The following is a 22,979-nucleotide window of genomic DNA, read 5'->3' as shown; positions in this document are numbered from 1 at the left end:
ATATCGTCTCTGTGCAATTGGTTGGGAATATCGCACCCATTGTACGCACAATCCTCATGAATGATGGTGTGGAGGGTTCCCCGCGATAGACCTGTTGGTTCGTCAAACGAGATTCGCCTGTGCCCCATTCTTAGCACTGACGCCCTGGACATTGTTTGGTTTGCATGCAGTTGCCGCATCCCAGTGCTTAAAGGTTTTTTAAGCACAGTTCTTGCCGTCTCTGAACTCTGATACCCAATGAAACGCGGATCTACAGCCTGGTGCTGTTTCTCTGAACGTGGCTAATAACGTTTTGTGCATGTCTGAAGATGTCACTTTTTCCTTCAAGAAGAACTACACTATCCGTCGTTTCCCATGCTTGTCTGCTTCCATGTTGTCTTTCTGATGTCCACCAGCGCACTCACAAGTCGGAAAATGTGCGGCTGTATTGCGCCACCGATGGGAACCAGCACCATCTGGTGGCGGTAGACAGTACTATATATCTGAACGCACATATCGACACATACTTCCAGCTGCTACTTTGCGAGAGTTACACGGGGAGTCACAGTCAATACTGAACGAACTAAGTAACTTCGAAAGGAACTATCGGCGGGTAAGAAAATCACTAGAGTTGCAATTGTCTGCGGCAGGTAGAATGACCACCAGAGTACATTCCCGTTATTAATCTTTAGTGTTGTTACCAGACCTCGTGTGGTATATAAGGAACGTGAAATGCGTCGATATTCAGTGAGCACTATGAAAGACACGGAGATGCTGATTACTCGTTTCAAAGAGTGTTTTTCAGGATATGACAGAATTTGAAGCGGGCCTCGTTATGGGCCTCTATTTTAACGGCTAGTAGAATCGTGTAGTATCCTGATTTTAAGCGCTTTCGGGTGTGGCAGTGTCCCGACATTGAACCACATGGGAACGAGAGAGCAGTCATATTCGTCACCCAGGTTCCGGTCGACCACGTATGACCACAACAACGAATGATCGCCGTATTGCGCACTGTGTACATCGAGACCGCTTCACGCTGGCCACAGAAGTACCTCAACTTCGCACAAACAGTTCATGGAGATACGAGTCAAGTGTGGTTGAGCATTGTCCTGTTGAGAAAAAGCTCCTCCAAACTGTCGCGTGGGAGGTAACAGAAGAGGAAGCAGGAATCCGTGGCATTCTGCTTGTCCTTCAGAGTTTCCTGATCACAGCCAGCCGTGATCAGAGATGGGACTAGCTCGGAAATCAACCCCAGTGACAACATCTAGGATACTAAGGACGAGTTACGACATCTGTGGGCCATCTAGCTTCGGGACAGGATACAATGGCGTTATGACACCTTTCCTAACCGAGTTACTGGCAGTGCAAGCATCCAGGCCAGAAAGGTGAAACGTCATACTTACAAATGGACTCATACTGCTAAAGTTATTTGTAAATGTGACTCGATCTTGTAATCAATGAAATTACATCTCGTATCCACTCAACCTGTAACGTTCCATTTCGTTTCCTTTTCCCCTTCTGAGTGCTTCAGACTTTTATCGAGCAGCGTATATCCAGTGGTTATGGAACATTATTGATAGCACTACATTTCAAATGCTTCCATATTTCCCTTATCAGCATTTCCACGTTCAACTCCCATGCAATACTGTGCTCCACGCATGTACTTCGCGCAATTTCTCTATTTCCATATGATCTTCACCTTCACCAGTCCTTTTTTTTCTACGAGGAAAGAAGTATGCCTGGAATATCTTCCAACATCAAGGTTTTACATGTACTCAAGACATTTTGACACCTAGCATGCTATGCAAGAAGTTCGCGCTTACGTTAAGTTCACGACTGTAAAGCTTTCAATTGGACAACCTGACTATGATAAACTATGCACTTAAGCCAGGCCAAGTATTGTTCTAAACGTGAACCTTTTTTAATATGAGGTGGAGAGGACTTCACTGACTACACAATGTACTAAGTCATTCGAGAGACAAGTTTCAGCAGACAGCTTTTGCCGAACAACGATTAAACCCCAGTTAAACTGAGATTAACGGCGGGGAAACTTTTCTCAGCAAGAAAGGAGACTGTGTCATTACACCCGAGATGCAGCATCTGGATCGGTTGTCGGTCTGCTTTCTTCAGCTTGTTGACTGACAGGCTACAGGCCCGGCGTTCTATACCTAGAAGATGAACTATGAAGATGTAATACACTGTCCCTCTTCAGCAGTGAGATAAGAACTGAAATTGTGTATTAAAGAAAATACGAAACTTGAAAAACAAAAGTAGACTACTGTGGGAGTTTCTGGCAGTGTTCCCTTGGCGATGGTCATGTAAAAGAGGAAGTAACATTAACGGTGATCATAGCAGAAATTCGGAAAGAGCAGCTTCTTTCCAACAGTTTAGTTCATGGATATCCAACGCCACATGCGGCCGAAAGCAGGTGTCAGTACATCCCAAGAGATGAACATCTAGCACACGTTCGGAAAAAAAAGAAAGAAAGTGTATATCCACAGAATTTCGTTCATCTAAAGTTATAGTAAATTGAATATTTTCAATTTGAAACCTCCAACTTGCTATGTCGCTACTTTTCTTCGTCCATCCCGTGCTATGCTTGAACCCCCAGAGTATTATTTTTATAACCGGCCAATACGTCAGACGCGTTGGTATGTTATCTTACGAAAACTTAGAGACGTATAATGAAACTGATTATGGAAATACCAGGACGTTATGTGTTGTTTCCGTAAAATTGTGATAAAGAACCTTTTCCACTGTAAAATGTCAAATCAAAACAAATTCAGCAGTCAAAATTCCCAGTTCTGTTTTATTTTTACTACCAGTTTCAGAGTTACACCACGCTACCTTCAGGCCCCTTGACCGACGTGTAGGAAAAATCCCACCTCTTGTACAGTGAAAATAGGGCCAACATACAGTCATTGGTATCCACAGACTTTTTATGAAAGCGATCCTGTCGATCATCACCTGCAGATGGCGTAGAGTATCGCCGAAATTTGTTGCAAAAATAAAATAAATCTGGAAATTTAGGCGGCTGAAGATGTTTAAATTCGACATTCAATACTGAATATCAGAGGTCCTGCAACCACCCTGTATGAAGATGGACTTACAGAGACCGTAGTTCTGATCCCTAGAAGCCGACGGAAGTTAGAAATCTTCCTGTGGTTTGCAATTACTGCCAGTGTTTGCTATCTAGCAGTACCGCAATTCTGTAAGTACCAATCAAAAAATGGCTCTGAGCACTATGGGACTTAACATCTGAGGTCATCAGTCCCCTAGAACTTAGAACTACTTAAACCTAACTAACCTAAGGACATCACACACATCCATGCCCGAGGCATGATTCGAACCTGCGACCGTAGCGGTCGCGCGGTTCCAGACTGTAGCGCCTAGAACCGCTCGGCCACCTCGGCCGGCGTAAGTACTGATCACTTACATATAAAGTTGTTAATTAAATCTCATATATAAACTGTGAAATTAATTCCATGTTGCTCGTCTAGAGCAAGGAATCATAAATTAATGTATTCTAAATTACTTAAATGTGTTAACTATATATCTCTGACCCTCAATCTTTTTCTTAGTGATTATTGTTAGTGTTAAGCATATTATGTGCGGTCCAATAATACTCGTCTTCTTGCAATGTGATCCAGGTAAGCTAAAAGGATGAATACCACTAGTTTAGTTTAAGATACAATACTGGGTTATCGTTGGGCACTTAATTGTGTACACTATCAGCAGGAGACAGTCAAAATGATGATCTGTCTGAATAAACTGGTGATTATTAACATTAAATCCATGTGTATGCATTAATTCAAAATTTTTATTAGTGTCCAAATTTTACCAAAAATTTTAGCTTCACGTAACGGTAAGAAATCCACAAACAACAAGTTTTATCAGAAACTTCCTGGCAGATTAAAACTGTGTGCCGGCCAGTGTTCGAAACGGGTACCCGTTAGTAGGAAAGTGCTCTACCGACTGAGCTGTCCAGGCACAATACACGACCCGAATTCACAGCCTTACTTCCGTTAGTATCTTCTCTCCTACCATGCACACTTCATAGAAGTTCTCGTGCATACCTTGTGAAACTAATATTCGTGGAAGAAAGATACTGGCTTTGCCACAGCTTAGGGGATTATTTACGCAATGATTTTTCACTCTGCAGTGAAGTACGCTTATGTAATTCAGTCGGCAGAGTACTTATCCAAAAAAAAGGCAAATGTCCCAGGTTCGAGTCCTGGGAAGGAAGATAGTTTTAATCTGTCAGTAAGCTTCACGTAAGCGCATAGTGTGCTGCAGAGTGGAAATTCGTTCTGTTAACATTTATTAGCCAGTTATTTGAAGAAGATGGATCATTTCTGACTGAGATACCAGTATGCAGGTGTTTGTTATGTGCTCACAGTGCCAGTTAAAATGACGCGTTACTACTGGCAATTCTTTGTTACGAGTAACACACAGTGTCATGCTGTGGTAGACTTCGTTAATCGCATCATATTTTTCCACCTAAAATGGCTGCAATAAGATGGATGACAAATTTGCGATAACGTACGGCAATTGACTTCTGTAATAGGGTTGGTACAGCTATGTACAGAAATATATTTTCGCCTTAATGTAAAGAAAATATCGCAGCATGTGCCGTCAGTTTGAAGCTCATAGCTTGCACACTTGTTTATTATCGAATATGAAGCAAAGAGCGGAACTTAGTAAGAGACTGTTTTCCTAAGAGCATAATACAGTGGTTGACTACTTTGTGCAACAAGAGACAGAATACATAATGCTTGTACTGCATAGCATACATTTAAATTATTTCATTTATAAAGAAACTTTTCCATGGTGCTATAACACCCTTATAGTCTTAGATAACTTTTGAGACTTATTTGGTGATGTATCAAAAGCCATACTGTCCAGAATGGATATTCCAGTGAGGCAAAATAGCCGTGATCATAGAGGCAATCGTCCCACAGACGCACAAGGTTGAAGATACAGGTCTGGTGGAAAGTCACGCCCTTCTGCTTGAAGAAGTCCGTAACTGCCGGCTGCACATTCCCGTCCGACAGCAATCGTCGACCCTTCAAGGCCTTTCTTAAAGGACTGAAGGCGTGATAATCGTATGGGGAGAGATCAGGATCATAATGCGGGTGCTCAAGTGCCTCCCACTTGGGTTGGCGTAACTTCTGCATTACGACATTTGCGATACGGGGACGTGCGTTATCGTACAGCAATATGACCCCTGGACGCGGTTTACCCAGACGTTTCGCTATAATTACACGCCATAATTTCTCCAGTGTTTCACAGTACAGTTCCCCAAAGAAAGAGACAGCAAGTTCCTTGAAACCAATAAGAAATGGGCTCCAATAATCAAAGAACAGGGTGAGCAACGTCGATGGATGACACCACTGCTTGCTAGACGCTTTCGACTCCGGGTCCCAGCGGTAGCATCAGCCTTCATCGTCTGCAACAACGCACTCAAGGGCCGTGTCGTCTTCGACATTGAAAAGCATCCGTTGCCTCAGGCAAACAGCCATCTGGTTTGATTTTTGTTAGGCATTCAACGCCCGGGGTACCCTCTGGCTGTAGACCTTATTGTAGCCTAACTCTTGACCGATAATTGGTTGCACGCTATCGAAAATGATGTCGATATCCCTCAGTAGCGCACGAATAGTTATACGTCGGTCCACCCTACGTCCTCAGCGATCCGTTAGTTGTTGTCTGTAACGGACGAGGCTGGCATCCCAGGTCGACTGTATTCATGTGTCCAACCGTGATGGGCACCGAACTTGACGCACCATTTGACAACGGTGGTCTTCGACAGACATACCTCATTCTACAATGGAAGTCTACCGGTATTTGTCTTCAACAGTCAAGAAAAGAGTAACAGCACTTTGGCCCTGTCTGGATGCATTTAATAACAATGTCGCTACCCTTCAAATTTCCGCTTCTGCCGCACGCATGTCGGAAGGACAAGACTACCACACTAATACCTTGCCTCCATGTCGGTGTTTACATACGGCCGCTGCAGTATCGCCGTCCAACGGAAACTTTTTGATTGTCCCTTATATATTAGCCCCTGCGTTCAATGTTTCCGTGTAGAGTGTGGTTTCCAACATTTATCTGCTCATTAAGAAGTAGTTTGTTGTGTTGTAGTACTTAGTGTATATGATAGATCGCTGGAACATTGAGGAGATATTTGGTTTTACTCATTTTTGTGATGCACTTATCTTTTTCTGCGTGACTGGTTCTATGGTATTCCTCTTTTAGTTGGGCTTTCAATGTTGACTGGTTTGCATTGTATTTACATGCCCTGACACGTCCCTTATACCGTATGTCAAAAGTCGTGCCAGTCATCTCGATGAATATTTTGTTCTGAACTTCAACTGATAGATTTCATACTGTCTCTACCTGTATAGTTTTGCTTTTAGTTTTGGCATGTACTCTGTTTTAAATTAATCATTTTATATGCAGTGTTTACACTCTTTTGAAAAATATATTATTTATATGGGCAATTATTATGATAGGCCATTGTATGCCATTTTCTTGTAATTCTGCTGTTTTCATTATTTTTACTCTCGTTTACATTTGTGTTGCTTAGCTTAATTTGGTGTGGTTTAAATTGCTTATTTCATATTTTGTGTCTATTTTTCTGCTGAGTTTGTTTACTAATCTATCTTTGTATCAATTTTTAATCCTATCAGTTGTACACTAAGTAGTTCTTTTTTGTAGTCCTACGTGTTTAGGGGGTCTTTTAACTTGTATCTAATTGCAGCTTGTTTGTGATTCTGTAGCTGGTTTGAAGTTGCATTTCTTATCGTATCTGTTGTTGTTCGGCAAATCCACACATCAATAGTACATTTAGAAATAAAGTGAAAACCATTACTAATAATTAATATGGCAACACTACATACACAAAATACTGGTACTCACGTTTTTCCCTGGTGAAAGTAAAATAACGCCAGTTTTGTTGTATTCCTTTGTGTTTATCGTCAACAAATGTGTTGTGCTGCGAGCCAATATGAAATTAAGCAAAAACCATCAGGTTCGTACAAAATAAAACTGGAAAATGAGCAAGCAGATGACATTCCAAGATGTAAATGGAAATAAAAGGAAAAAAATAGCGTTACTAAAAACCACACGTCATAGAATGAGATTTTCACTCTGCAGCGGAGTGTGCGCTGATATGAAACTTCCTGGCAGATTAAAACTGTGTGCCCGACCGAGACTCGAACTCGGCCAAAGGTCCCGAGTTCGAGTCTCGGTCGGGCACACAATTTTAATCTGCCAGGAAGTTTCATATCAGCGCATACTCCGCTGCAGAGTGAAAATCTCATTCTGGAAACATCCCCCAGACTGTGGCTAAGCCACGTCTCCGCAATATCCTTTCTTTCAGGAGTGCTAGTTCTGCAAGGTTCGCAGGAGAGCTTCTGTGAAGTTTGGAAGGTAGGAGACGAGGTACTGGCAGAAGTAAAGCTGTGAGTACCGGACGTGAGTCGTGCTTCGGTAGCTCAGTTGGTAGAGCACTTGCCCGCGAAAGGCAAAGGTCCCCAGTTCGAGTCGCGGTCGGGCACACAGTTTTAATCTGCCAGGAAGTTTCACACGTCAGCATCCTTTATAAGTGTAGTATATCTAGAAACCAAACTATATATGTAAATATGTTTCACTCCAGACCATGCATGGTATTATATATCAGTAAAAAGAAATATATGCAGTGACACAGGTTCTAGTCGCTTCAGGCCGGAACCGCGCGACTGCTACGGTCGCAGGTTCGAATCCTGCCTCGGGCATAGATGTGTGTGATGTTCAAAAATGGCTCTGAGCACTATGGGACTTAACAGCTGTGGTCATCAGTCCCCTAGGACTTAGAACTACTTAAACCTAACTAACCTAAGGAAATCACACACATCCATGCCCGAGGCAGGATTCGAACCTGCGACCGTAGCAGTCGCGCGACTCTGGACTGCGCGCCTAGAACCGCGAGACCACCGCGGCCGGCAGTGTGTGATGTCCTTAGGTTAGTTAGGTTTAAGTAGTTCTAAGTTCTAGGGGACTGATGACCTCAGATGTTAAGTCCCATAGTGCTCAGAGCCATTTCAACCATTTGTAGTGATACAAACCTATATTTCTTAGCAGTTGCGAAGTCAGGTTTTAAATACCGTTACCAATACATACATACTAACAGCAAGGCAGAGTATTATAACTAGAGGATAGTGTATTCTAGGAACACACAATGTTCTTCGGTTGGTACTTCAGTCTAGAGTATGTTTTTAGAATCACAAAGGAACGCGCACTAGAGGCCTCCATAAATAGATTCCGCCATTTCCTACGTTTTGTTGTTGTTAGACGTGAGGTTGTGTTTTGTGCAGCATTTGTAAATATTTTGTGTTCTACAGATGTAAGTACTGTAGAATATATTAAAGCTATTTTGAATATATTGTTAATTCTCAAGGTGAGTGAAATGCTATATATTTTAGAACTATTTATATAACACGTGGACAGTTAATGTAACATTTAGCTGGTAGTGTACCATCAAGTACCTTGAAACAGAAGATCTTTTACCATGGGACATTCGGTACTTCAAAATGAACCACGTTTCTTTAATGTCTTAATAATTTTACCTGTTTTGAAAATGGGAATTAATTTTAGTTTCCAGTAGCTCCTATATCAAAATATGTTTAACTTGTAACTGTTTTTTGACAATAGTTCCCCTTAATTTGCTATCGCCTACTGATTATTAGTGTGTAGCAGAGAAGTAAAGTAACAGATAGACGATTAAATATCATAGTTACAAGATTTTTTCGACTGCCACTTTCTGAAAATTTTGTATGATATTTCTTTCTGGTTATATGTCCACGTTCGTATCAAGGAACATGTTCTCACATTCGGATAAACTTTAATATTCCGGATTAATTTTTGTTATTTCAGTAAAAGGCGTCAACACATAGCAAGTGAATACCATAATTTAAAAATGGAAGAAGAAAATACGTTAAACTTCTCTTACAGGGCTGGCTAGAGGCGGAAGTCTATAAAGTGTACCAAGGTACGACACTCTCCCCTACTTAATTCAATCGTATTTTTTCGTAAACAATGAAAGAATACGTCCAGTCTTAAGTTATCCATTTAGTTACAAAAGAGACACCATGTAGTATGCTGAAAGTGATCTGATTACATCAAAGAGATAAACAGGCCGTAATCTATAGAGATTCTAACATGTCAGCAGTTCGCATGTCGATTCCAGGCTTCGTCATTGTAACCGGTGGACTTACGGATACGGAACCAACAAATCTCCTGATTTGCGTTGAAAAAGTGAACTAAATATTTGCTTGCCTCAGTAGCTGAGGTTACCGATGCACGTTTATCCTCCATGGTATTCCGGAATAGGACGTTATGTGCTGACACCAAGTTTCATCTGTTGCCTCCTCTCGTCATCGCCTTCACCAACACAACATTATCTACATACGCAGCAACTGTAGTCGTGAAACAGGATATTCACAGTTAAGACATTTGGCACGGAAATACCCCTAGTGCTTTAATTTATAATGGACTGCAAGAAGGCGTCAGCCAGAAGAATAAGTGAAAGGAAATGAAGTGATGGTATGGTACTGGTTACCTGGAGTCCTCATCAGGGGGTGTTCGACCGCTAAGTAGCAATTCTTTACAGTTGACGCCACATTGTGCGACTTGCATGTCGATGATGATGAAATGATAATGAGGACAGCACAACACACAGTCCCCAGAGGAAATCTCAGACTCATTGGGAATCGAACACGGGTTCGCTGTATGGCATTCAGACGCGCTGACCACTCAGCAAATTGGATGGACACAAGAATGAATAGTTAATTGATACTGGAAACAGGGCAGGTTCTGTTCTCACTTATTGCGCACAGTTAAAAGAATATATGAATGACGACATTGAAAGAACTTTATCGTGGCTCGAGGACACAAATTATTAAATTTAATACTGCAGAATGGACTAAATGATTTATTTCTTAAATTCAGATGATGAATAAAGAACGTGACTGGACTCAAAAGACTATTATGAAGAAGGATAGAAACTCACGGTTCACTGTACCGTCGACTGAGAGATTGTAAAAGATGTAGTACAAGCTGCAATTGGCAAGGGATAGGAGTAGAATTCGGTCATGCATTTATGCCTTAAGCGAAACAATACAAAATCTAAATCTGGATGACTGTGCAGGGACTTGAACCGCCGTTCTCGAGTCGGGTGATTCACCTCTCCTCTACTTCGCTCTGCCAATTAATATGGAAACACCTATGTACGATGATTTTGATGAGAAATACGAAACATATAACATCACTAGCTGTTCACGAGGCTGTATACCCACATCACTAGGTTTGTTATGACAAGTAAGTATGCTATCGTACGACGTACAGATACTTCAACAGTACAATTCATAGGTGTGCCTCCCCACACCCTGCCCCCAACCAGCTATACCAACACGAGATGATGCGCCACACGAGCTTCGCACATAGAAATATTTTCAGTCTAAAACCGGTCAAAAATTAAGATCGCCAAGTTAGTTCAACTCCTTTCAAACGTGTTAATCTTCAAGGTCGAAAACCTGCCCGTCTCTTGGTAGCCAGAACCTTCTTCTACGATCACGTCATCCAGTGCAAAGTCAGTTGCAAAGCAGAAATACTGGGAAATGCCAGTGCTCGTCCGTGCGCTCTTGTTTGTGACATCTGTTTCCCTCGCTTTTGTGGTTAAGTTTAGATAAAAACACCTACTGAATATGGAAATGAAAGGTATGGCCTTTATCTTATATCATACCTTTATTGTTTAAATTACATGTTTATAGACAGTAGTACTACGGGTATTTTTGTTAAATTTTGAAATTTCAATGTTTTTAGTAACCTGTCGCGTCTTTTTCAGTTCTTTTACGGGGATGAAGTTTAACCGACGACAATTGTTTGACACAATAACATTGTCCGCCTCTATCCGCACTTTTGATTGTTATTCATTCAAAGCGAACTCTTAAATTAGTTACACTATCGAAACATAGCAGTTTTTCGTTTATTCTGTTGTAGATTCCGTGGGAACTGTCAAGAAATTTACCAGAAGAACTTTCTACAATATTTTGAACCAGTTTAAAGGGAAGGAAATGAATGAGAAGTTTTCGTTCATCGAAGAAAGACTTTCAGAAGTGTTAAAACGTCCAGCTGATGAAACAGCTGTTTTAAGACCTGCTCTGAGAAACTTCAAACGCGACTCGAAGAAAAATCGGACAGCCGCTAGCTACAAACACAAACTAAGTTTGGACTCCCTTCTTCGAATCGCTGTTGCATTTAGCGTATAAATAACCACTGAAAAGATGGCAAGAGCGTACTGCCGAAGACAATGAAATTGTCAAATAAACAAAACAAACAACTGAAAAAGCTTTCAAAGAAGAAAAGCTCGCGAAGCCAAGTATGGACATGGGAATACAAATGACGGCAACACATCCACAAGATTTTTTGCCGATCCTGAATGCTCTTTCCGAATACCGGCCTCAATGTGAATTTAATTAAAATACTCCAAGTAATCTTCGAAGTGATTCCGAGTGGCAACAGCATTGATACTGAGACATTTGATACCTTTGCTCATGAAAATGCAAAAATGTACGCAGTCTTATGTGGCTGGGATAAAATTGCCCAACTCTTCACAAAGTTTTAATGCATGGTGCCGAAGTCATATCTAAAGCAATTCTACGTATAGGCCAACTGTCGGAGAAAGCAGCTGAAGCCCGCAACAAGCACATACGGCAATAAAAATTTGTTCGTAAATTTTCAAATGTGGGTTATAACAGAGATGTACAGATTGTTACTAATTTCAGATACGTATTTAAGTCGTAGCAGACCAAGACATCATAAGAAAAGTGTCCCATTTTCGCAAGAGGCAATCAGTCTGAGGGCCGAAAGCCCACCGTCTTTACCTCTAGATGAAAATGGTAGCGACGGAACTGTAGAGGAAGGCGAAGATGACGAAGAGGATGACGACCAACAGTTTCACACTTCGCGTTTCCAATTTGTATATTTTGTAAATAAATATATAATTAAGGTAAAATAATGTATTTTATATGACCCCATTGCGAAAAAAGCATAAAATAATTTTGACTGGTTTTTGAGTGCAAATGCGATCGGTTACTATCATATTATATGCGATAGTAATTGTATAGCAGTAACATCGGTTTTCATTGTTCAGCAGTAACATCGCTTTTCATTGTTCTGTGCTTGTTTACGTGAACATGGCCCATGAAAATAGAGACTTGATAGTGAAAGAGAATCGTACTGTCATTAAGCATCATTCTTCAATGATTAAGTATCTTTATTTAAAAGGGAATACGGTCAAACAAATTTAGAATGACATATTTCGTACGGTGGGTGATAAGTGCCCATTCTACACCACTGTCAAGAACTGGGCTGCTGCATTTAGAACTGGTCATTTCAGCACTGAAGATGAAGAGCGTCCTGGACGGCCAAATCAGGTCACAGCTCCGGAAACCGGGATGCTGTTCATGCCATGATCCTGGATGATCAGAGAATAACTGCTAAAAAGATAGCAGAGACAACGGACGTATCACGAGAAGGTGTGGGTCATGTTATTCAGAAGATTTTGGACATAAGAAAGCTCTCAGCAAATTGAGTCCTCAAATGTCTCAGGGGAGAACAAAAGCGTGAAACATTGGTTGCTTCGCAGTCCACTTTGTTCCAGTTTCGCCGAGGTCCTGTGACATTTTTGGATCGTATTGTCATCATGGATGAAACATGGATATACATTATCATCCAGAGACCACACAACACACTAGATAATGAAGACACAGTGGTTTCTCAAGTCCAAGGAAATTCAAAACACACAGATCATCAGAAAAGTTCGTCGCATCTGTCTTTTGGGATAAAGATGGAATCCTGCTTATTGATTATTTTGTTGTTATTGTTGATACAAGTTCCCTCGCTGCTCTATACTGTGCAAGCCTCTTCATCTCCCAGTAGCTACTGCAACCTACATCCTTCTGAATCCGCCTACTGAATTCATCTCTTGACCCCCTTCTACGGTTTTTACCACCCACGTTTCCCTGTAGTAATAAATTGGTGATCCCTTGATGCCTCATACGAACGGATCCCTTCTTCTAGTGAGGTAGTGCCACACATTTCTCTCCTCCTTAATTCTGTTCAGTACCTCTTCATTAGTTACGTGACCTACCCACTACTTACAATATGGTAAAACCATCACGGAAAAGTACTGTATTGAACTTTTCGACAAACGAAAGCAACAATTTGTCTCCAAACGATGAGGAAAGCTGAGAAAAGGAGCGTTGTCTCTGTAAGACAATGCCCCCCCCCCCCCCTCGGAAGGTACCAAGGAGGCAGCAAAAATTGGCAGAAAATCACTTTGAAATCTTCCCTCATCCACCCTATTCACCTGACTTGCCCCCTCAGACCGTTACCGTTACCTACACTCAAGAACATCCTGAGACTGTGGGAGCCAGAAAGGCTGCGTATGTGTCGTTCGTAGCACGATCGAAATCTTATTTTTAGACAGGTAAAAGAAACTGGAACAAGGATGCCATAACTGTGTTCAGCTCAAGGGAGAACATTTTGAGTAAGTAAATTTTTTCCAACGCACAATAGCATTTTTTTCTTTATAAATTTTAGAACTTACCAGCGCCTCCTCTTACGTTATACGATGGGTACATTCGGCAACGAATTCAGCAATTTTTTAACATGTCTATTTTTTATTTTAATTTTTTTCTCTGAAGTAGCCCGTGTTCTACCTCAAGGTTAAGTTATCTCTCTACCAGATTTTATCGAAATCGGGTGGGTAGTTTAGTCGTGAAAATGTAGCAAACCTAGTCACTTTCTCATTTATAATATTAGTAGGGATAAAATCATATTCTAAGCGTTATTCTCTCGAAATACCTCTATAAATAAAATTTTTTTAATTCGCTGCTGATATTCCTTATCTGTTACGTGTGAAACAGATATGAATTCTTACGATACGTAATTATAGGGGATCACTGACAACTGAAATGGTAGGGTATACGAGAAGAAATGACGAAAGAATGACTTCATTAAAATAGAAAGTACGCGTGCGGCATATGAATCAAAATGAATAAACTCAACGCCATACCACATAAGGGGCTCATACTGTACATATCAGAAGAACGCAAAAGGGCCTTTGTGGTGAGCAGGGAAGAGATAGAAAGATCAGTCTTTACAGCCTAAACAACCTCATACGTTTTGACAGGCGACGACGATACCCCTAACGTGTCAGTTCTAAAACAAATTATACTTTAATATTGTCTGACTTTGGGGACTTCGGAGTTCCATGTAAACGTTATGCCAAACAACCCGATTTTAATTTTCACTTGGCATGGTAACTACTCGTGCGCAGAGATGATAACGGATACCGTGTTGTTTGGAAACAGTTCCCGAGTGTATGTTAGCCATTGACTATGTATGTTGTATGTTAACCGGGGACCTAGAAACGACGGAGAGGCTCCGTCCCCGCCGCAGCCGCAGTGGAACACAACCCCATGACGACCGCCACAGCAACTACTACGGTCGGAGGTTCGAATCCTGCCTCGGGCATGGATGTGTGTGATGTCCTTAGGTTAGTTACGTTTAAGTAGTTCTAAGTTCTGGGGGACTGATGACCACAGCAGTTGAGTCCCATAGTGCTCAGAGCCATTTGAACCATTTGAACCGCCACAGTCCACTTACCTCTCCGCCGCGCCACACCGAACCCAGGGTTATTGTGCGGTTCGGTTCCCGGTGGACCCCCCAGGGAATGTCTCACACCAGACGAGTGTAACCCCTGTGTTTGCGTGGTAGAATATTGGTGGTGTACGCGTACATGGAGAACTTGTTTGTGCAGCAATCGCCGGCATAGTGTAGCTAAGGCGGAATAAGGGGAACAAGCCCACATTCGCCGAGGCAGACGGGAAACTGCCTAAAAACCATCCACAGACTGGCCGGCTCACCGAACCTCGATACAAGTCTGCCGGGCAGATTCGTGCCGGGTCCAGACGTTCCTTCCCACTCCGGAAAGCCGTGTGTTAGACCGATCGGCTAACTGGGCGGGCTTGACTAATGGTAAGCAGGGGGCTACCGCTATTTGTTCAAACGTTTGGTGAAGGTAAATATCATGAAGAAAAGCAATCAAAAATTTTCCGTGCTGTTGGCTGTACGAAGTAGATCACTTATAATCCACATGAAACAGCTAACCTGAAACTCGTACAACCTTAACCGTACAGCTGCGCTCTACTCCCCCCTGCACCCCCAGCTCTCCCCCGCCTTTTCACCCACCAACTGAACGCATTTACATACTTACAGAGAAGGAATGCGAGCTGTTCCATTATGAAGCACACAGGAGCAAAAATCTGTTATGTTTCAGACGAGTAATAAAATGGCGTCTTTTAACTAATTAAATCGAAAGAACGTGTGCGGGGTTGTACTCCTGGTAAATTTTCGTAACTTGACTTTACCTACTACAAATTCTTTAAAGCAAAAAGATGTACTTATCTTAATAGAATCCGACGACGCTTGAGGAATAAAATGATGTAACAGATTTCTCCACGTAAACATTTAAAATAAATATCCAAGGAATGTATATCGTACAATGGAAGCACAACTTTCTGTTCGATATAAAAAGTTCATCTGAGAATGACAATGAAGATGTGTTGTAGCTACAGAGTTTGGTCTCACATTTAATACATTTTGAGAGCTATTAAACCGTTATAATAGTATAATCCATTTTAAGCGCTATTGCATCGTGTTGAAAAACATCTCCGATACTTAAATGTTAGTGAGAAGGAAAATAAAAAATAATTGCTAGCAATCTAATTACCATAATCACGATCGATATCATTGATCGTGTCACAGGAGAGAAATTAGTTGTGCAGATTTGCGCTTTCTTGACTTTACCGCATTGTCTGTATTCGAAGTTCTAATACATAACCTTCGGCCCTACAATGGTTTGCAGTGGCTTCACCTAACAGCAGGCGAAATGCTGTTTCAGGACATCTGCGCGTGGATACGCGCCATCGGATTTTGATTTATGTCTTCATTAATTCTCGTATATCATCGTACATGAAACCGCAGATATTTTCGTAACGACAGTGATAGGTGATTCATTGCCCCTTTCCAATCAAGCGGAACAAATTGCCGTATTGTAATGACCTCGATACATCCGAGAAGTAAACGCCTAAACTGCTTCCATCAATGCACGTTTAATGATACCAAAATAGCCTCCGGAAATTTCACGGAATGTCATAACTCGTCCTTGGGCAATAATCTTTTAATGGAAATTGTAGAATTCTTAAATCATTCTCTGTATCAATATACACGATATCTGCTAGAAAGTATTCTACATTAATTTATCTAAATCCTCATGTGAACTGTTTAATAGAATGTATGTCTTCCTGATTTATTTTTCGTTCAGGCTCATCGAATGTTGGCAGTATAGCGTTCATCATGATGTGATAATTTCATGAGAAAGTACAACAGTGCAAATGGAGTGGCTGGTTAATCCGTGGTTTTATCGTAGGACGTTTGTTCTGATTCTCGTCCTGATTTTCACCTCTTGGAATGCTGTGTGTATATGGAACTTGTGAGTCTATATCTTTCTTCGTATTCCACATCACCATGTCGTTCTCAATGTTTATTCCGCTTCCATATTAACTTGTCAATTTGTATCTTCGACAGGATTCGACATTAGCTGTAGGTCCGATCGAACCTGTTCAGTCTCCGCCAGGGACACACCAGCTGAACTAAGGTCTTGTCTACTAATGCACAGTGATATGTGTGTTTATGGTTCTTTTTCCGTTGCTACGTCAAAATCGCACTGCGCAAATGAAGGCAAGGTACAAGAGGCGTCCAATAACTAATGCAACACACTTTTTTCTCGACCAATTTCGACTGAAAAAAATGCGGAGATTCTTGAGGACATGGCGGAATATTCCTGCTTCAGCCCTTATAGTTTCTTGAAGTTCTGATAGGTAAAGGCACTTTACTTACCCTTCAAAATGGCGTCTGTAACAGAGGTGCTTTCTAAGCAAAATGGTTGAAATGGCTCTAAGCACTATGGGACTTATCATCTGAGGTCATCAGTCCCCTAGACTTAGCACTACTTAAACCTCACTAACCTAAGGACATCACACACATCCATGCCCGAGGCAGTATTAGAACCTGAGACCGTAGCAACAGCGCGGTTCCGGACTAAAGCGCCTAGAACCGCTCGGCCACAGCGGCCGGCTCGTTCTAAGCAGAGAGCTGCCATTGAGTTTCTTTTGACGGAAAACCAGAGCATCGCAGATATTTCATAGGCGCTTACAGAATGTCAACTGACACATTTCAGTGAACAGAATCACTGTGAGTTGTTCGGCGAGGCGCCTGTCATGATTGCAACAATGACGCGCAAACGTGTCCGATCTCCCGAGTGCCGCACACAGGTGTGACTCTTCCTATGTTGGAACGTGCGGACCCTCTCATTCGAGGTGCCACAAAAGTGCAAACGAACTTCCCCTTTTACAAAACAACGCATGGCTTCAAACAAGTTTGCGCTGCCGAGAGAAGCTCACAAAACTTCATTGAACTGTTGGTCCTCATCCACCCTACAGCCCGGATCTTGCACTTTCCGACTTCCATCTGTTTGGCCCAATTAAGGACACCCTTCACGGGAACCAGTGCGTGGATGATGGCACGGATATTGTTGCAGCAAGCCGTTGGCTCCGACGTCGACTAGTGGAGCGGTACCATGCCGACATACAGGCCCTCCCATTAAGATGGCGTAAGACCGTCGCATTGAGCGGACATTTTGTTGAAAAGTAGAGGTTTGTAATCAAAGGAGTGGAGAATAATATGTTGTATTGGAATTCCGAATAAAACCAATCCGCTTTTAGAAGAAAAAAAAGTGTCGCATTTCATATTGAATGCACCTAGTATATTGGGAAGGATGAGGGGGAAAGGGTACATACCTGAGCCAGTATCGTCTTGTTTTATCATCTTCTACTCTACTCAGTGAAGATGTGTGAGAAGAGCACCAATGGTACTCTTCTTATGGCATTTTAAGGTGGAATGTGGAATGTCTTTAATTTCTGGAATGTGGAATGTCTTTAATTTTAATGTCAGAGGTATTACGGCCGATGTATGGGAATATGAATAGTGCCTTGGAAAGTTTACGTTCTGCGTTTTTTCGAGAGACAAAGTGTTTGTGTTGTGAAGGCTCTGTTTGAGAATCATTGACTCGCTTCGGAATGTTTGTCACATTTCACGATCATACTAACCTCATCGACTTTGTAACCAATTTTTAGTAGACAGAGTTTGCAATATGTAGCCTATTGTGTCTCTCTTCAACATTTGTAATATGAAAGCACGCATCGCCTTCGTTGTGGATTCCAGTACGATCACTTTCAAATGCATCTATAGCATGAACTTAAACGCCACAATTCATTCCTCCAATTACGTATATTCATCAGTCATTACGTTACATGTAGTGACTCTTATATAAGTCATCTAGTATTTTGAGTGCTGCGACATTAATATAATTTACATATCCGTTTTGTACAGGGCTATTCTAAAAGAAGGAATGGATTTCAGACATTTATTGCTTCCAAACTACAAAAGATAGAAACACAGTTCCAACGTTCCTGAAAAGAGAAAAGTTAAAATTTTTATGCATTCAATGTGAACATCATGTGTTACATGACAAATATCAAAACGGTGGCGCATTTCCTGCCACAGATGAAGCAGATGGTCTTTCGTTATCGAATTCACAGCTTCAACAATGCGATGTTTTAAAGTGTGTCAGGCACAGGGGGGATAAAAACGCGGTCTTTTACGTGACCCCTCAGGTGAAAGTCACGAAGTGTGTGGTCTGGAGGCGTGGGAGGTCACCGACGATGAAGTTCATCTTCTCCTCCCCTTCCAATCCAACGTCCTGGAGTGGTGGCATTCAGGCAACGTTGGGCGTGATTAGAGAATTAACTCAACCGTAAATCTTCATTTAGTGCACATCTACGACAATATAATCATAACACCAACAACATAGAGGAATTTTTATAAGTAATACACAGGGCGGAGCAAGGCAGATTAATGGATGCCCTAGAAAAATTTGAAATTTATAGAGCCTTCAAAGAACGACCACAATACGCACTCAGTGAAAAAACAGACCTCAGAAATAAGAATTTTCTCGACTGTTTTAGACATTTATTCTCATGCATTGTAAGTGTACGCCTGCAGTTGTGTGCCATATACAGTTCACTCAGAATCACGACACATAAAACGAAATGTTGACTAGTATCGATGACTATTTGTTCTTTGATGTGCAGTTCTGCATATTATGTCATTACCTCTGCCTGTATGTCAAAATCTCTTAAGAACGGCATATAAATGTTAAAAGAAAACTACAAAAATGATTTTACCTACTGTTAATCCCACTGTAAATTGTTCTCATTACGTTTTGTAGATGCTTGAAAACTGCTTAGTACCGAAACTTGTAACCTCCCCACAAAAATTTAAAAGATATTATTTTAAATGCTAATGCACATTGAGCTAAGTGTAAGCTCCCCAGAGAAATTTTGAAACACAATAGTTGAATGTTAACAATAATACAACCTAACGTAACCTCCCAGCAAATAAATTCAATGACAATGACAATTAAACAAAAACTAGCAATCTGACCCAAATATAAGTTCCTCACAAAAAAAATGAAAGTCAATTCAGTGATAATAAAATCTTAGTGAAAATTAAAACACGAACAGATCGAAATGTCGATCTTAAGCCCTGTTCATTAATTAAACTGAAATTCTTACCTTAGTGGAGCTGCATCTGCTCTTATTATTTTTGCCATAGCTTGGAGGAAATTGATTCCAAAAATTTTGAATTTAAGGGAAACTTTTCTTTAAGGAATATCAAGGGAATATTTTTTTTCATTAAAGGATTCTTTGTTAAAAAATTGCTTTGAAAACCAAAATTATTATTGGGGCGATTGTTGCACAAATTAGTTACAGTTAATTTACATTATTAGCTGAGCGCATTTAAAAAATAATATACCTCATCCCGAATCTTGACCAGAGTGCCATGTCGACGCCCGCCGACTCCTCACACAACTGCACTGGGCTGCTACTACCGACAGACTGCACTGCTCACAGACTACTGCTCGCAACTGTACTGCACGACTACTACTGACAGAGTACACTGGCCTACTGCTACTGACAGACTGCTCGCAACACTCGCGCGGTCAAGCGCAGACTAGCCACGATAAATGGCTCTCTGGTCAGAGACTCTGCAATGCCTCGCCATCGCCGCCACACAACATACGTGTTTCAAACTCCAATTGCAAAATAAAATTCTAACAGCTGAAAGCAAGATGAAATTCCTTAGAAAATTTATAGAAGCTCTGGACCCATACTACAAAAAATTTTTGTAAGTAACGTGACACTAACGAGCCAAAAATCATTCCCTATTAATTAAGAACAACAATTTGATAACACTTACCATATCGATATTTTAAGAAGTCTGGAGAGTGTAGGAGCATTATAGCCCGAAAAATGGCTCCATAATGATATTTCCCCGATAGCTACAGGCACCTCATACTAAAGTCAATCCCGTGAGCATCATGAGAATTTTAATATGAGCAGATTTCTGCAGAGATTTTACTGACGTCCTACACTCAGATTTAGACAAGATTAACAACTTATAGTATCGTAATGTGTGCTAAAGAAAAAGTGTAGCCGTATAGATTGTTTCGGGAAACGTTTGAAACGCCCACAGACTACAGAATAGAAGCTGTGGACACCTACTATAAGAAAATTTCGTAATTAATAACATGACACGAACGAGCCAAAATTTGTTTTTGTACATGTGTACACTTACAATACATGAGAATAAATGTCTAAAACAATTGAGAAATTGTAGACATCCCCAATCTTTTTTGTTCTTTGCACTTGACTATAAAAGTACATCTAAAATCCACCTTTAGTTTCCTAGCACTTTATTAGTTGATTCATTCCGAACAATGTATTACCAATTACGTAATGCTGAATTTCTACATCTGCGCATGCTCTACGCTTGGTCGGGTAGAGCGTGAGGATATTTGGCTTGTAGCGTAACTTTCCCTTGCTCGTTCCGGCGGCCTGGTGACCTCCACTTTGTCGTATATTGCTCGCAGCGTCCCGTTAGGATGAAACGTAATTAAGGCCGCAAGCCATCCTGTTGTATAACGACCAAAATGCTCCACCAATTTAATCTCTACTGAGAAACCCAATAAAAATAAAAAAAGAGGAGCTGAAGCAGCAATTCGCATCTGAATAGCTTGCGCGCTGTCTGATGGCTTTGCGGCGGCCCATTTTTCCTCAGCCTGCAGCACCGCTCATAAAGGTTCACGTGATTTTTAAAAAAATTAATGAGATGGATTGCTGATTTTTTACGAACGATATGACAGCTAGACGATAGGCTGCATTTCACACTACTTGACATGAAGAGCGGGATTATAATAAGGCATTTCAGCAATAGCTGAATATTTCTTAAGTCTTTAGTACAGGAATATTCAAAAAGAAGGAACAGAGTTGAAACATTAATTGCTTCCAAACTCCAAAAGATAGAAAAACAATGCCAACGTTCCTGGTAAGAGTAAAGTTCAAATTTTTATGCATTCAATGCGAGTACCATGTGTTACACGACAAATATCAAAACGGCGGCTCATTTCCTGCCACACACGAAGCGGCTGGTCTCTCGTTATCGAATTCACAGCTTCAACAATGCGATGTCGCAGACTTTCAAGAGTGTCAGGCATAGGACGGATAAAAACACGAACTTTTACGTAACCCCACAGATAAAGTCACGAAGTGTGAGGTCTGGAGACTTGGAAGGCTACCGCCAATGAAGTTCTCTTCCTCCCCCTCCTCTTGGAATCCAACATCCTGGAATTATGTCATTCAGATAACGTCGGACGTGCTTGTTTCTGAGGCCTGTTCGTTCACTGAGTACGTATTGCAGTTGTTCTTTGAGGGTGCTATAAATTTCAATTTTTTTTTCTAGAACATCCATCAATCTGCTTTTATCTACTCTGTGTCGTCCTTAAAATTTACTCGATGCTGTTGGTGTTATAATTACACTGTCCCAGATGCTCACTAAAAGACGATCTACAGTTCTCACACGAACGACAATGTAGGGACTGAACCGTGACGAAATGTCACGGTTGGTTCTCTGCGATTCCAACCTTGTCTGCAGCGCGTTCCTTTTGAAATTTCCGCTTCGCGCTCTGCTATTTGCTTACCCTAGCCAGAGGGCGCTGTGCCGTTGCTGCTGTATACAGAGGAGTGGCCATAGGTGAAGTTGCCCGTGATTGGTTGATTAGCTTTGGCGCCATTTTTCTGCCAAAAGTCTCTCGCGCTTCCTATGTTCGCCGTGCTTTTGAGTTGAATTGAAGTTCAGAGGACTTTTGAAAACGATTAAAAGGTATTTGAATTATTGAGAGACTTGTTATGCGTTGTGCATGCATGTTCGATTTAGTTGTATATCGTTTATAGTACGTAATTAGCGTTTGCGTGCATACTGGTAGCATCACAAGCTTTTCTGAAGCCAATATCTGACAGTCCTTGCAGCAAACGGAAAGTTCCTGTAATTGTTGTGCCATGCCCATTCGACCATAGCGTTCCGAATCAGAACACTGGGCATTATTTTGGTTTCAGTATTATTGCCTGACTGTAGACTAAGGCAAGTTATAAGCACGCCTTCCGCAGTTGTCGTGGTTGCTGGAACATTATTCGCAATGAATAATTGTAGGTACTCTTGAAGACAGTTTTCAATAGGCCTACTTACTGTGGGGTAGAAGGGATACGGTAGTTTTGGTCGTTATATTTGGTCGTTATTACAGTAGCCTACATTTAACATTACCTTATTTTTGTAATCTTTTTCCTTTGTTATCTACGAAAGGTATTCAGTATATATATGAAAGAAAGTCGTAAGCAGTTGTTTACTTGTGACATGCAAAAAGTTTGAAGACGTGACAA

The sequence above is a fragment of the Schistocerca piceifrons genome, chromosome 2 (assembly GCF_021461385.2).
Source record: "Schistocerca piceifrons isolate TAMUIC-IGC-003096 chromosome 2, iqSchPice1.1, whole genome shotgun sequence".
In the NCBI taxonomy this organism is placed as follows: domain Eukaryota; kingdom Metazoa; phylum Arthropoda; class Insecta; order Orthoptera; family Acrididae; genus Schistocerca; species Schistocerca piceifrons.
This window is presented reverse-complemented; position numbering follows the sequence as displayed.